The following is a 14,187-nucleotide window of genomic DNA, read 5'->3' as shown; positions in this document are numbered from 1 at the left end:
TCACAAAGTTGCTTTTGGGTACATTAAATTTCTGATAATGGAATAATATTAATTCCTCCAAAACTGTGAAACCTGTTTAAATATATTTCTTTCTAGACGTATATGCTTTGAAGATACTAATTAAATCTATTAAATATTAAAAATTTGAGCATTAAAGCATAACAAAAATCTATTTTCTTAGAATTCTAATAAAAAATGTTTGTCACAGTTTCAGAAGAAATAATAATTAACATCTCCCTTAGAGCTCACTAAAGTTGCTTTCAAAGAAAAAAAATGTATTTTGGAAATATTTTTTATTCCATTAAACTTATTTAACATTAGTGTTTTCCATTTTGTCATTTACTGTGACATTTAAGATAAAAAAATATTAACACTCTTTGTTGTTTCCACTATAGTCTTTATAGTCTTCTTTTGTGTTTGCTTGTTGTCTTATTGACTCAATTTTAAGTATTTTTATTTTATATTGAGATGTAATCTATACTAAAAACAGTAACCTTTGCGCCTCATCAGAAAATACTTCAATTCCTCTTCCCATTCACCAATCAAGGTTTTATCATCTACATACTGCATTTAGTTAATGAGTCTTCTTGGACTCCTGATGTAACATGCTTTTTCATAAACTCATTGCTCATTGCTGTTGAGTTAGAGGCAATTCAAAGTTGACCCTCGTTGCTTCTTCTGAGTCTATAAATCACATTAGATGAGATTGCCTGGATTTCTTCCACAAAGACACTGGAAGTTTTTAATTCCTAAAGAGATGAGGTCTCTGTGTTAACAGCACAACTCCATAAAGAATAGTGCCCACATACAGCCTTCTCAGCTAAGATGTCTAGGGATCAGAATTTGTCATGCCCTTCTGAAACAATGGGCTTTGAAAATCTTATGGATATTCTATGAAATCTTATGATCATTGTTATATAAATGCAAGAAGAAGAGATCCTAAAGTTGAGTCTAACGTTCTCAAGTTGGATTACAGTCTTGTATCAACCTTTTTCATGGAGACTATTTACTTTGCTTTGATCTATTACTTTTCAAAGCATGATGGATGGTTCTTTTGTTTGTTTATTTGTTTGTTTGTTTTGTTTTGTTCTGTGTTTTCCCCAGGAATACACTCAAAATGTGTGAGATGAAATCTCACTATCCTTATATTTAAGAAATGCTCTGGCTATACGTCTAACAAGAAAGATTTTCCATCCATCTTTTGGCAGTTAATGTAATAGGAAATATTCTTTGCCAACATCAAAATTGAAAGTATCAGCTATTCTAACGTCTTTAATATTTGTTGTCCAAAGTTCATATACCTTTGAAGCAATTGATCATGTTATTGCTGCTTATGTGACATCAAGTCACCTGTGACTCTTAGCAACCCTATATATAACAACTCTGAAACTGGCCCTATCCTGAACCAATCTCACTGTCTCTGACAGACCTAATCCCATTTCTCCAGTCACTGAGTCAATCCATCTCATCCTGGACCTTTCTCTACTGCATGCCCCTCCACCTTTCCAAACATGATGTCCTTCTCTCTTGACCTTATGGCCAAATTATGTGGGATTGAGCTTCATAATCCTTGCCTCGGGGGAGTAGCTTGATTTCACCCTCATCAGGACAGACTTTTCTGTTCTCCCGGCAGTTTAAGATACAATCAAGACTCTTTTTCAGCACAACAAGTCAAAGGCATTGATCCTTTATTCAGGATCCTTAGTTATTGTCTATCTCTCAGACGCATAGCAAGTAATTGTGAAGACAAAGGTCTGGATCTGGCTAACCTTGGTCTCCAGACTGACATCATTGCTTCTCAGTACTCTAGAGAGGTATCTGTCAGAATATTTTCCCAATGTAATTTGTCTTTTGATTTCCTGACTGCTGGTATCAAGACTTGATTGTGGGACCAAGCTAAGTGACATTACTCACAATTTCAATTTCTTCTCTGTCATGGTGCTGTCAATTGATCCAGTGGTGAGAATTTTTGTTTTCTTGATGTTGAGCTTCAGTCTATACTGAAGACTGCAGTCCTTGACCTTCTGCAGCAAATGTTTTTATAATTCTTTAGTTTTAACAAGCAAGATTGTGCCACGTAATGCAGGTTGTTGAAGAGTCTTCTTTCAATCCTGATGCCACGTTGATCTTTATAAAGTCCATCCTCCTGAATAATTTGTTTGCATATAGATTGAAATAAATTGAAAAGATATGGAGGTAGGATGCATACCTGATGTACATCTTTCCTGATCCTGCACCATGCAGTGTTTCCTTGCTTTGTTCTCACTACTGCTTCATGGTTCAAGTATAAGTTTCTCATGAGCAAAATTAATTGTTATGGGATCCCCATTCTTATTAGGGTTAGCCACAATTTTTCATGATCCATACAGTCAAATGCCTTTGCATAGTCAATGAAACACAGGTAGATATTCCTCTAGTACTCTGCTTTTGGCCAAGATTTGTCTAGTGTTGGCTATAATGTCTCTAGAGCCAAAGCCACTTCAAAACCCAGTTGCACATCTCTGCTGATGTACTGTTCCATCCGTTTTTGGATAAACTTCAACAAGATCTTGCTTGCATTTAATATTAGGGATATTTTTCTATAATTTTCACACTCTGTTGGGTCATTTTTTTTGAATGGTAATAAATACATATCTCTTCCTGTCAGTCTACCAAGTAGTTGAACTCTAGATTTCTTGGTATAACCTGGTAAGTACGTCATGCAAGTTAGTCTTTAAAGTGACATTCTTATTTTTTTTAATATTTTAAAGAGGTTCATGGGAGCAGAATTTTCCAGTGCAACAAGACATTTAATTTATTGACTGCTACTTTCATGTGTATTGATTGTGGATGATATATAATGGAATCACTGACAATTTAAGAGCTTACTCCATTAACATGATGTTGCCTATTTGTCCACACATGGGGATTTTATTTTTCCTTTATGTTGGGATATAATTCACACCGAAACCTTCAGTCTTTGATCTTCTTTAGTAAGAGTTTTAAGTACACTTCACTGTTAGTAAACAATGTGTCATATTGATAATGAGAAGTCATACTGGTCTAAAATGGACTGTTATTGGCTATGTTGAATTAGGAAATCAAATTATTTACTATAAAAGAAATGACAAGTTGAAGGATAATGATATTTAATTCAATGTTTAAAAAATATTTCCATGAAATATATTCTGTAGCAAAATGCTGGCATTGATAGGATAATATCCATATACAGACAAAGAAGTCTTATTAATATAACTATTACTCAATTTTATTAAGTACTAAAGTCAAGATGATAAATCTTTTTTCTTATATGCTTTGAGTATGTTTATAGGAGAAGTTATTCATGGAGAGGAACACCATGCTTGGGAATGTGGAAGAATGGTCAAAGTGAGGAGAACCCACAAATAGGTGACTTGACAAACTGACTGCAGCCATGGGCTTAAGTGTGTCAGAGATTGTGAGAGTGCAACAAGATAGGACAGAGTTCAGATGTGTTTATTCATGGAGTCACTATGAATCATGCTTTACTCGGCGGCACCTAACAATAACAATAAAGACAAAGAGGAAGAAATTAAGTTTCTGCAAACTTCTGCAGTAATGACCAAACATATAATAAACAATTATTAATTTTTATTGTTGTTGATTGCTAATGACTCGAGAATGACTGATAGTGACCCTATGCACAAAAGTTCTAAAACCTTTCTATAACTAGTGACATTTATCAAAGCTCATAGTTTCCAGGTACATGTGGTTTAGGAAGTAGATGAAACTCCTCCTTCCAAACCTGTCTTAAACTAGTAGTTCCACTAAACACTGTGCACCATGGGTAACCATTACGGCATTTGACACCCCAGTAGTACAAGAAACAGCATCATGGCAAACCCAGGTTACCTCAGTCCAAAATATTGACAAATGACCGTTGTACCACTTATAAGAATGTTCCTCCAAAGTATAACAAAATATAACAAAGATCCTACCCAAGGTCTTGTTAACTCTAAACAAGAGGCTTTTAAAAAATAACCAATATAGTATGTTTTGCTGTTATGCGATGTTGAGCTGCCTGTGATGTGTAGGGACCATATGTACAGCAGCTCTGAACTCTTCCCTGGCCTGAGCCGGTCTCACTAACTCCAACACACCAACCCCCACAACCCCAGGTACTGTATCAATCCATCTCATCCAGGGTCTCCCTCTCTTGCACTGTCACTCTAACCTTCAGAACAGGATTTGCTGATTCAGAGAAGGATTTGCTATCCACTTCTGAAATAACAGGACTTTGAAAACCCTATGTACAACAAGAAACACTTAGTTTAGACTGGCTTAGTAGTCATATAAGAAATCAGAATGGAGCAGGAACAGTTTCAAACAAACACAAGTATTTGGAACATGTTATGTGAGAAATATAAATGTAGGAAAATTGGACATTGTTAAGGAAGAAATCTAACACATAGACATTGACATAGTAGGCCTTGGCTAAATGAAGGTTAACAAGGGACAGTTTGAATCAGACAATAATAAAACTCAGTATGCTAGAAATGAAAAGATGAAGAAAATGGGACTATATTCATAGTTTAAAAGACTGTTTCTAGATCCATCTTGAAATACAATGTTATGAGTGACAGGATAATATCGATACACATGCAAGGAAATTGGAGAAGAGTACTAAACACCCCATGGGATGCCAAAAGGAAAAAAAAAACCCAAATCTTTCTTGGAAAAAGTACAGCCAAAATCCTCTTTGGAGGCAAAGATGATAAAGCTTCACCTCACATACTCAGTCATGTTGCTGTGAACTATTCCTTGAATAAAGACATGACACTCGGAAAGGTAAGTGAAGGAGAGGAAGACCTTTTACCAGGTGGAATGACACAGTGACTGCCACAATCAGTTCTAGTGTGTCAGGAAGTGTGAGGCTGTCACAGGATAGAACAGGGTTCAGATCTATTGTTCATAGGGTCTCTATGTGTCATACTCAACTTGATGTCACCTAGCAACAAGAGCATAAAAGGAAGACTTGTTAACACCAATATGCAGATAACACAACTCTTCTTACCAAAACTGAAGACGACCTGAGGTATTTGTTGCAGAAGGTCAAGGACTGTACTTAATCTTCAGTATAGTTTGGAGTTGAACACCAGAAAAAACCCCAAGATACTCACCACTGGGCCAATCACCATGATAGAGATTGAGATTGTTAACAATTTCAGCTTGCACGGCTGCACAATCAACACTCTAGGCACCAGGAGTTAGGAAAACAAAAGAAAATTGCATTAGGAAAACCTGCTGTCAGGGACCTCTCCAGAGAGCTGAACAGCAGTGATGTCAGTTGAGAGACTAAGTTACGGCTGATCCAAGCCACGGGCTACAAAGTTACTTGCTATGCATCAGAGAGCTGAATAATGACTAAGGATAACAGAAGAAAAATTAATGCCTTTGAGTTGTGGTGCTGGAGAAGAGTCTTGAACATACCATGGATTGCCAAGAAAACAAATAAGTCTGTCTTTCTTAGAGAGGGTGAAACCTAGTTTCTTCTTGGAGGCAAGGATTCTGAAGCTCCATCTGACAAACTTTGGGCATGTTGCAAGGTGTGCCAGTTCTTGGATAAGGACATTATGCTTGCAAAGGTGGAGGAACAGCTCAGGATAGGAAAACCTTGATTGAGATGGATTGATTTTACTGGGACCTTGGGGGAAAGTGTGTCAGAGACAGTGAGACTGACTCAGGACAGGGAAAGGTTAAAAGTTATTGTACATTGGATTGCTATCAGTCACAGGTAACTCCACAGCACATAACAAGAAGTCTATAGGTCTATTCATGAACATAAAGTAGATTTCTGTAATTCGGACTCATAAGGAAATAGGGAACTTTGATGGCTTAGTGATTAGGAATTATTTTACCAATCTAAAGGTATGCAGTTCAAATCCACCAGTTTATTTGCAGGGAAAAGATGAATAAACTCATACTGTATGATTTATTGCCTCTGAAAACCCAATGGCTCAGTTGTAACTCAATAGTACTCTACAACAACCTAAGGAAATCATTAGCTCAAAATCATTTAAAAGATCGCATGAAATAGAACATAGTAACAAGCAGAATATTATTACAATTTGGATTCCAGAGGCAGAAGCCAATTTGGAGATGGAGATTAGCATACTGAGTCTTTGTTGAATTTTACTCCAAGTCAATACTATGTATCACAGCATTTGACAAATAAACAAATAAATAATAATTCATAGTCAGTACCTCAACTGATCCTATATGGCTCACCAAAGCTGAACTTTCTCAAGTTAATTAAATGAAGCAAAGTATTTATGTACCAGTATCTGCTTCTGCTGGAGAAGAGTGTTCTCTTCAGTTTGATGTCTGTATGTTGTCCAGGCAAATGTAGCTGTGAGCTCAAAACTAAGAAACATTGGCCAACAAGGATGTTCAAGTATTAGGGATTAAGTCCTTCAGTCTTGACTCAGAAATCTCAAAGGACAACATTTGTGACTGTTACAGTACATAAAACGAGCAGCTGGTTTTAGCATTTAAATTTAACATTTAGCAGTTAAATGTTTTCAACTCTGTGTCACCAGGGTTCCTTAAGCTGAGAGAGAAGAGCTCACAAATAAAACTGAAAAGCAGAAGCTGTATAAGAGACAAAACTGCAACCGTTGAACTTACTCTACCAGCATCTAGAATCCAATTGAGTTGGATTTGATTAAACACTGTGTGTATATATGATTGTTTGTTTTGAGCCCTCTCTCCCTTTCTTTTTCTTTCTTCCTCTCTCCCCTTTCTTCCATTTGTACCTCAAGAAAACATACATTTCATTCATATTCTCAACCTGCATTTAGAATCTTCGTTTCTTCATGATAACAAATTACTTATTTTCTCTTAATTATCTTCATTTCCACCTCATGCCTTGGAATGAATGATTGTTTAGCTAAAGGATGTAGCTTAATGAATGTTGTTGTTGTTGTTATGTGCCGTCGAGTCGTTTCCCACTCATAGCGACCCTATGCACAACAGCCCTAAACCCTGCTCTACCCTGCGCCAACCGCACCGCCTCTGACACACCCATCCCGATTACCCCAGTCACCGAATCAATCCATCTCATAGAGGGTCTTCCCCTCCTGCTCTGTCCCTCCACCCTCCCAAGCATGATGTCCCTCTCCAAGGACCCGTCCCTCCTGGCAACATGTCCAAAGTATGTCAGACGAAGCCCCAGAATCCTTGCCTCCAAGGAGTAGCTTTAATTCTCTCCAAGATGAATCTGTTTGTTTTCCTGGCAGTCCATGGTACATTCAGTACCCTTCTCCAGCACCACAGCTCAAAAGCATCCACTCTCCTTCTGTCCTCCCTAGTCATTGTCCAACTCTCTGATGCATAACAAGCGATTGCAAATACCATGGCCTTAGTAACACTTAAATATTTTCTTTAATGTATATTGTATAATAATTCCTTTCAATGATGTTGATTTCTTAGTAAAACTACTCCATAGTGTCACGAAGGCTTTACTGAAGTGAGTTGACACATCTTTCCCCCAATGTGGACTTCTAACTTCTAACCTTCTGTTTAAGAGGCAAGCACTTTAACCACTGCCTCAACTGGGATCCCAGAAGTCCAAGATTCAGTATTTCTAATAAAGTCTACGATAGCTAATTCCCAAGTCACACACTTTTAGTATCAGATCTTTAGAAGAGATTAGAGTCATACATCACTGACTTTAGTTTCTCTAAACTGAATTCCTTCCATTCTCACACATAATGCCTGAGTCCTGATATCTAGTGTCCCCTTGAACTATTGCCTGAAATACAGGATACCAGTGTTATATCCCTAACTTCATTTGCACTTCATAACCTCTAATTTTACAAATAAAAGTGATAAAAGACCTTGAGTCACTTCTGCAGGATTACGGACCTAGATACTGATCTTTTCCATTAAGTCTTGATTTGTAGTTAGTGTCCCTTTGGCTCTCCCAGTGGCAAAAGCAGAGGCTGTCTTTTATGAATATTTGTTGTTGGAAGTTAGGCAGAGAGGCTGAAAGTGAAAAACAAAGTAGCTTTTAATAATGGAACATCAGGTCAAAAATAAAACTACCATCAAAGTGAGTTGTTGTTGTTTTTTGGTTTTTTTTTTCCTGGCCAGGAATTTAGAGCATATGTGCTTGTAATAAAATTCACAACGTATGACAAGTTATGAGAAAGGTTATTTGAAGGTTAGATATTTTGGATTTCAAGTACCTTTGTCAGCAACGAAGAACTTAGAAGGAAGTTAATTGGCCTCCTGGCCACCTCTATATTAAGCATCCATAGATCCTACGACAAATTAAATAAGCAAATTAGTTAGGAGAGGGAAACATTTACTGATGTTATCTTTCCCTTTAGAGGAATTCACCTAAGAAAGTGAGAAATAGAGCACATCTCTGACCAAGTAAACAGGACCAGGTAATTTTAATAATGACTGTAGTGATCTTACAGAATCCGTTTGCCTGAGGACATTGTCATTAAGTCTTATAATACTTCTGAGCTTTAGTTTGCCCCAACTGAAAAATGAAGTATCTGCTCTATGGTTTCCGAAGTCTCTCACTATAGTTTCATAAATTCATGCAGCCTTTCCTGTGTACTTTTTCCTGCCTCTTTAATACAAGATTTTAGTTTCCTAGTTTATGGCAGAGCACATTTTTTTCCACTTTAAACATTCCTTTGATTGCACTTTCTTATATGCCAAGCATATTTGTGTTCAAAACTTCAGTTTTCTGAGAATCAGATTCAGTACATATGTGAAAAGAATTATTGGAGAAGGTCAATATCAGCAGTCAAAACAAGGTCAGGTGTTAACTGTTGAACAAACCAACAAATGCTAATTGTGCAGGTTCAAGTTCAAAGCTAAAGAAAATTAAAACAAACTCAAAAGAATTAGCATAAGAGCTAAAGTTGATGCCATATGAATTTAAAAATCATCTAAAGAAAATGAAAGATTGAATACTAATGAAAAAAGATCAGATGAGTTGTGAGATAACAGAATAATTATCCTTCATAAGAGAGCAAAAGATCATTTCATAACTGGAAAAGGAAAAAAATAGTAATGGCAATGTCAGGAGAGACTCTGAAATGTGCACTATAGCATCTAAAAGTCAAAACAAATGGGAAAGTTACAGAAATAAAAGAGACGAACAGATTCCAAAGGAAGCTCCAGAAGACAAGTAAGGTATTTTAATGAAATATGCAAAGAGAGCTGGATTCAAAGAATAAAAAGAGAACAACTCGACATATCTCAAGTTGAAAGAACTGCAAAACAAACCCATTTTGTGAGTTGTAATTCTGGATGATTCTACTAGTAAAACATTGAAGGGTGCAGGAAACATAAACAGAAGTGGAGTAAATACACAGAATCATTATACCAAAAATAATTGGGGACACCAAAATATTTCAGGAAATTGTAGGTTGAAATAGAAGCTTGAGACTTTTAAGATAGTTTTTTAATCCTTATTAGAGCATTGTTATCTAGTTCTCATATGCTTTTACATGAATCTCTGTTTCCAGCAGCCAGAAAACTTATACCTGGATTATAGAATTTGTTTCTGAGAAATTGTTGGGAAAACATACTTAAATTATCTATTTCTAAAATGGAGAATGTGTGTGTGTGTGTGTGTGTGTGTGTGTGTGTGTGTACATTCTTGCTTGTTATTTTTGCTCAGGATATTTTTTTTGCCCTATTTTGAAATGAAAATCTAGGGAAAATCCTGTAACATAATTTGTCATATATTTTCATATTTTTAAGCTAAATTTTGAATATTAATTTGGTCCATGCGTACAAAGAACCAAAGCCTCCTTCTGTATTCTCCAGATATTGAATACTTCCTCTGTGTATCATTTTGCTAATCTCAGATTTTAAGAATAATAGGTTGCAACTGGATATCAGAAGAAACAATTAACCTTGAGAAGAAGCAAATAGAGCTCTAGCTAATGGAAATATTTTTTACATTTTATACACATGAATAAAATGACCTTAAAATACTTTTCTGTTCCTAGTATACAGTAAAAAGGCTTTTTATTGAATGACTTTAGGCAACAAAGAAATCAATGAAATGATCAAAACCTAGTTAGTGGAGAAGTTCCTAATAGTGGGTCATGCAGGACACTTTGTCACATTGATACATGCAGCTTAGTGTGAGCTGAAAGGCAAGAATGATTTCTTTTCAATGGAGAGTTTAGTCCTCTGTAGGCTGGGAGATGGCATTCTTATAAAAGTTTAAAATCATAGTATCACGCACTTGGTATTTTAAAATTGTATTCTTTTTAGAAATTCTGTCTTTCCCCCTTATCTGGTAGATTTTACTTCTTTTTCACATTCTGCCATTTATTTCTCTTGTTGTTTGTACTGAGGCATTACAATAACGGTCTTGAAGCACTTGATTACAGAAAAGCAAAGATTCTACAGCCTTAAATATGAATTACGTCTCAACAACAAAAAAAACCCCCAGAATCCTTACCACCGGATCAATAGGCAACTTCATGACAGATGAAGTAAAGACTGAAGTCGTCAATGATGTCATTTTACTTGGACCCACAATAAACACCCAAGGTAACAATAGCCAAGAAGACAAAAGATACGGTGCATTGGTAAAAACTGCTCTCACGGACCTCTTCAAATTACTAAAGAGCAAGAATTTCAGTGTAAATACGAAGGTGCACCTGATCCAGGCCATGATGTTTTCAGTTGCTTTCTAGGCAATTTAAAGTTGAGCAATAAATAAGGAATACTGAAGAAGTATTGATGTCTTTCACCCTCTATTATTTTTAGATTTTCATACAATCCTTCATTCACATTTTGTTCCATACAATCATCCATATGCACAATAAATTACCATTGACCTATATCTGTTATAACATCATCTTTCCAAGTCCCAATTGAATCTTTCCCATTCCTTCCCCTCCCCTGAATCTGCCTGCTAAACTTTGTTACCTTTAGGTTGTTGTTGTGTTGTTGTGCTGTTGTTATGTGCCATCGAGTCGCTTGTGACTCATAGTGACCCTATGTACAACAGCCCTAAGCTCTGCTCTGTCCTGTGCCAATCGCACTGTCTCTGACTCCCACCCCAATTATCCCAGTCACTGAATCAATCCATTTCATAGAGGGCCTTCCACTCCTGCGCTGTCCCTCCACCCTCCCAAGCATGATGTCCCTTTCCAAGGACCCGTCTCTCCACACAACATGTCCAAAGTAAGTTAGACGGAGCCTCAGAATGCTTTCCTCCAAGGAGCCACCCTGTTTAATCCTTTCCAGGATGAATCTGTTTGTTTTCCTAGCAGTCCATGGTATTCTCAATACTCTTCTCCAGCACCACGGCTCAAAGGCATCAATTCTACTTCTATCCTCCTTGGTCATTTTCCAACTCTCTGATGCATAGCAATTGATTGTGAAGACAATCAGCCTGTATCAGACTCACCTTAGTCTCCAGAGAGACACCATTACTCTTCAGTACTTTGGAGAGGTCCCTAACAGCAGACTTTCCCATGGTAATGCACCTTTTAATTTCCTGGCTACTGGTGCCAAGAGAGTTGACTGTGGAGCCAAGCAAACTAAAGCTGTGAACAATCTCAATCTCTTCACCATCCATCCTGATGCTGCCAGTTGGTCCAGTGGTGAGAATCTTTGTCTTCTTGACATTGAGCCTCAACCCATACAGAGGTAAATTCCACCCTTCCTCTTTTTCCACCCTGTTGTCATTTCCCCTTCTCTGTACAGACATTTAAACATATTTCACTAGCTATCCTTCTATTTTGACAATAATAGTCTTATGCAATATTTGCTTTTGGAGACTGAGTTGGTTCACTCAGCCTCTCCCACATTTTATCGTATTTTACAAAACTTTGGCTCCTTTGTGCCGTGTAGTATTCCATTGAATGTGCTACAATTTCCCCATCCATTCATTTGTTGATGGGCATATGATCTGTTTCCATATTCTTGCAATCATGAATAATGCTGCTATAAACTTAGCTATACAAAAAATTGATGTCTTTTCATTATAATGCTTGCACATATTATTAACTATTGATCTGAAATAAAAAACAGAATTGAATGTCAAAAAAACAAACAATTCTCTCTTGGAAGAAATTCAACCAGGCTGCCCTATCAGAGGCAGGGCTGGTGAAACTTCATCTTAAATACTTTAGGTATGTTGTGAGGAGTGCCCAGTCTTTGGAATTGGCATCATGCCGGGAAAGGTGGAAGGTTAGAGAAAGAGAGAAAGAACTTCAACAAGACAGATCACACAGGGATTGAAAAAATGGGCTTAAACATTTTAGACATTATCAGGATTAGGTAAATTTTGAGGTCTGTTGTTTGCAGGCAAGTATGAGTTGTATTCAGTTGAATGGAACATAATGACAAGATTAAAACAGCAACTGTCTAGAAATTTTAAATTATGAACACATTTTGGTGGTGGTATTGGTTGCTGTTCAGCAAAACAAAAGTAATAGTGACTCAATGAACTACAGGTAGAAATTTTGCCCTTTCCTGCATTATCCTTACAATCATGTCCATGTTCAAGGCCACTGTTGCTGTCACTAGCTACAGCCATCTCACTGAGATCCTTCCTCTCTTTTACTGATTCTCTGATTTTTCCAGGAAATCATTATATCTTTTTCCAAGTCCTGGAACCTGCTCAAAGTATATGAGTTGAACTTTCACTATCCTTGCTTAAGAAGTGTCCTAGCTATACTTACTCCAGATAGATTTGTTTGCTCGTTTGGTACTTTATAAAGCACATGCAAACTATTCAAATACTCTTTATTCTTAATGAGACTGCACGAATTTGGGGCATGTTATTAGGAGAGACTATTCCCTGGAAAGGGGCATCCTGCCTGGAAAGGTGGGGAGTCAGTGAGAGAGGGAAGACCCTTAGCAAGATAGATTGACACAGGGACTGCAGCAATACACTCAAGTGTGCAAGAGATAATGAGGATGGCATAGAATTGGACAGAGTTCTGATTTATTGTTCCTAAGGTCACAATGAGTCACACTCAACTTGGTGACATCTAACTACAACAGCAAAAACTGGGAAAGCACCATCATTTATCATCATCATCACCATCATCATCATCATTGTAATGGTTATTAAGGCATTCAGGTGGTGTCATCTGTAGAAAATTGCACTCGTAACCTAATGTTTTTAACTCCTAAAATCCACCAGGAGCTCCATGGGAGAGAAATCAACAATTTCCTGTCACGCAATTTACAGTGTTGGACACCCAGAGGAGGTCAACTGTGAGTTGATTGTGACCTGACAATAAAGAGAGACAGATTGGGCTCTGGGAGCTTCGGCGATGGTGCGGACATGACCAAGTCCAAGAACCACACCACACACAACCAATCCTGAAAATGGCACAGAAATGGTATCAAGAAACCAAGGTCGCAACTATATGAGTTTCTTAAGGGGGTAGACCCCAAATTCCTGAGGAACATGTGCTTTGCCAAGAAGCACGACAACAAGGGCCTAAAGAAGATGCAGGCTAACAATGCCAAGGCCATGCATGAACGTGTCGATGCTGTGAAGGCTCTTGTCAAGCCCAAAGAGGTCAAGCCCAGGATCCCAAGGGGGGGTCAACCGCAAGCTCAGCCGACTTGCCTACATCGCCCATCCAAGGCTTGGAAAGCGTGATCGGGCCCGCATTGCTGAGGGACTCAGGCCTAACTGGCCAAAATCCAAAGGCAAGGTAAGGTCGAAGTTCCAGCAAAGTCCTCAACTCAGGCGCCAGCCAAGGCTGCAGCCCAGGCGCCAGCTAAGGCCTCAACCCAGGCTCCTTTCTGAGTCAGGCTCCTAAAGGTGCCCAGGCCCCTGCAAAGGCTCCATAATTGAGTTCTCCATCTGAGGACAGAAGGACTGGTATAACTCCCTGGGCTGCTGAACATTTGCATGGGGCTGGTGTCCTCCTGTTCTACTTGTACAAATAAATCCTAAGGCAGGGGAAGAGAGAGAGAGAGAGAGAGAGAGATTGTATTGTAGAACTAGATTTCAACCACATTTCTGCCAGTCAAAGCAATTGTTCTCAAATTTCAGTGTGCATCAGAATTGCCTGCAGTGCTTATTAAAAGAAAATTTGCTGACACTCATTTCTAGAGTTCCTGAGTCAGGAAGTATAGGGCGTTTGTAGTTCTATCCATTTCCTGAATGGTGTAGAAGCCTCTGGTTTGGATCTTATTCTAAACAATGTTTGC

General features: G+C 37.8%; 1 pseudogene; it reads left to right on the top strand.

Moving 5' to 3' along the window:
- The first annotated feature begins 13,306 nt into the window (after positions 1-13,306).
- LOC102870034 lies at positions 13,307-13,793 on the top strand (annotated as a pseudogene).
- Positions 13,794-14,187: the final 394 nt, after the last annotated feature.

Source organism: Elephantulus edwardii, unplaced genomic scaffold, assembly GCF_000299155.1.
Source record: "Elephantulus edwardii isolate Elephantulus edwardi_28Jun2011 unplaced genomic scaffold, EleEdw1.0 scaffold00142, whole genome shotgun sequence".
Taxonomy (NCBI): Eukaryota; Metazoa; Chordata; class Mammalia; order Macroscelidea; family Macroscelididae; genus Elephantulus; species Elephantulus edwardii.
The sequence above is the reverse complement of the archived record's forward strand: the minus strand, read 5'-3'. Positions and strand labels throughout refer to the sequence as shown.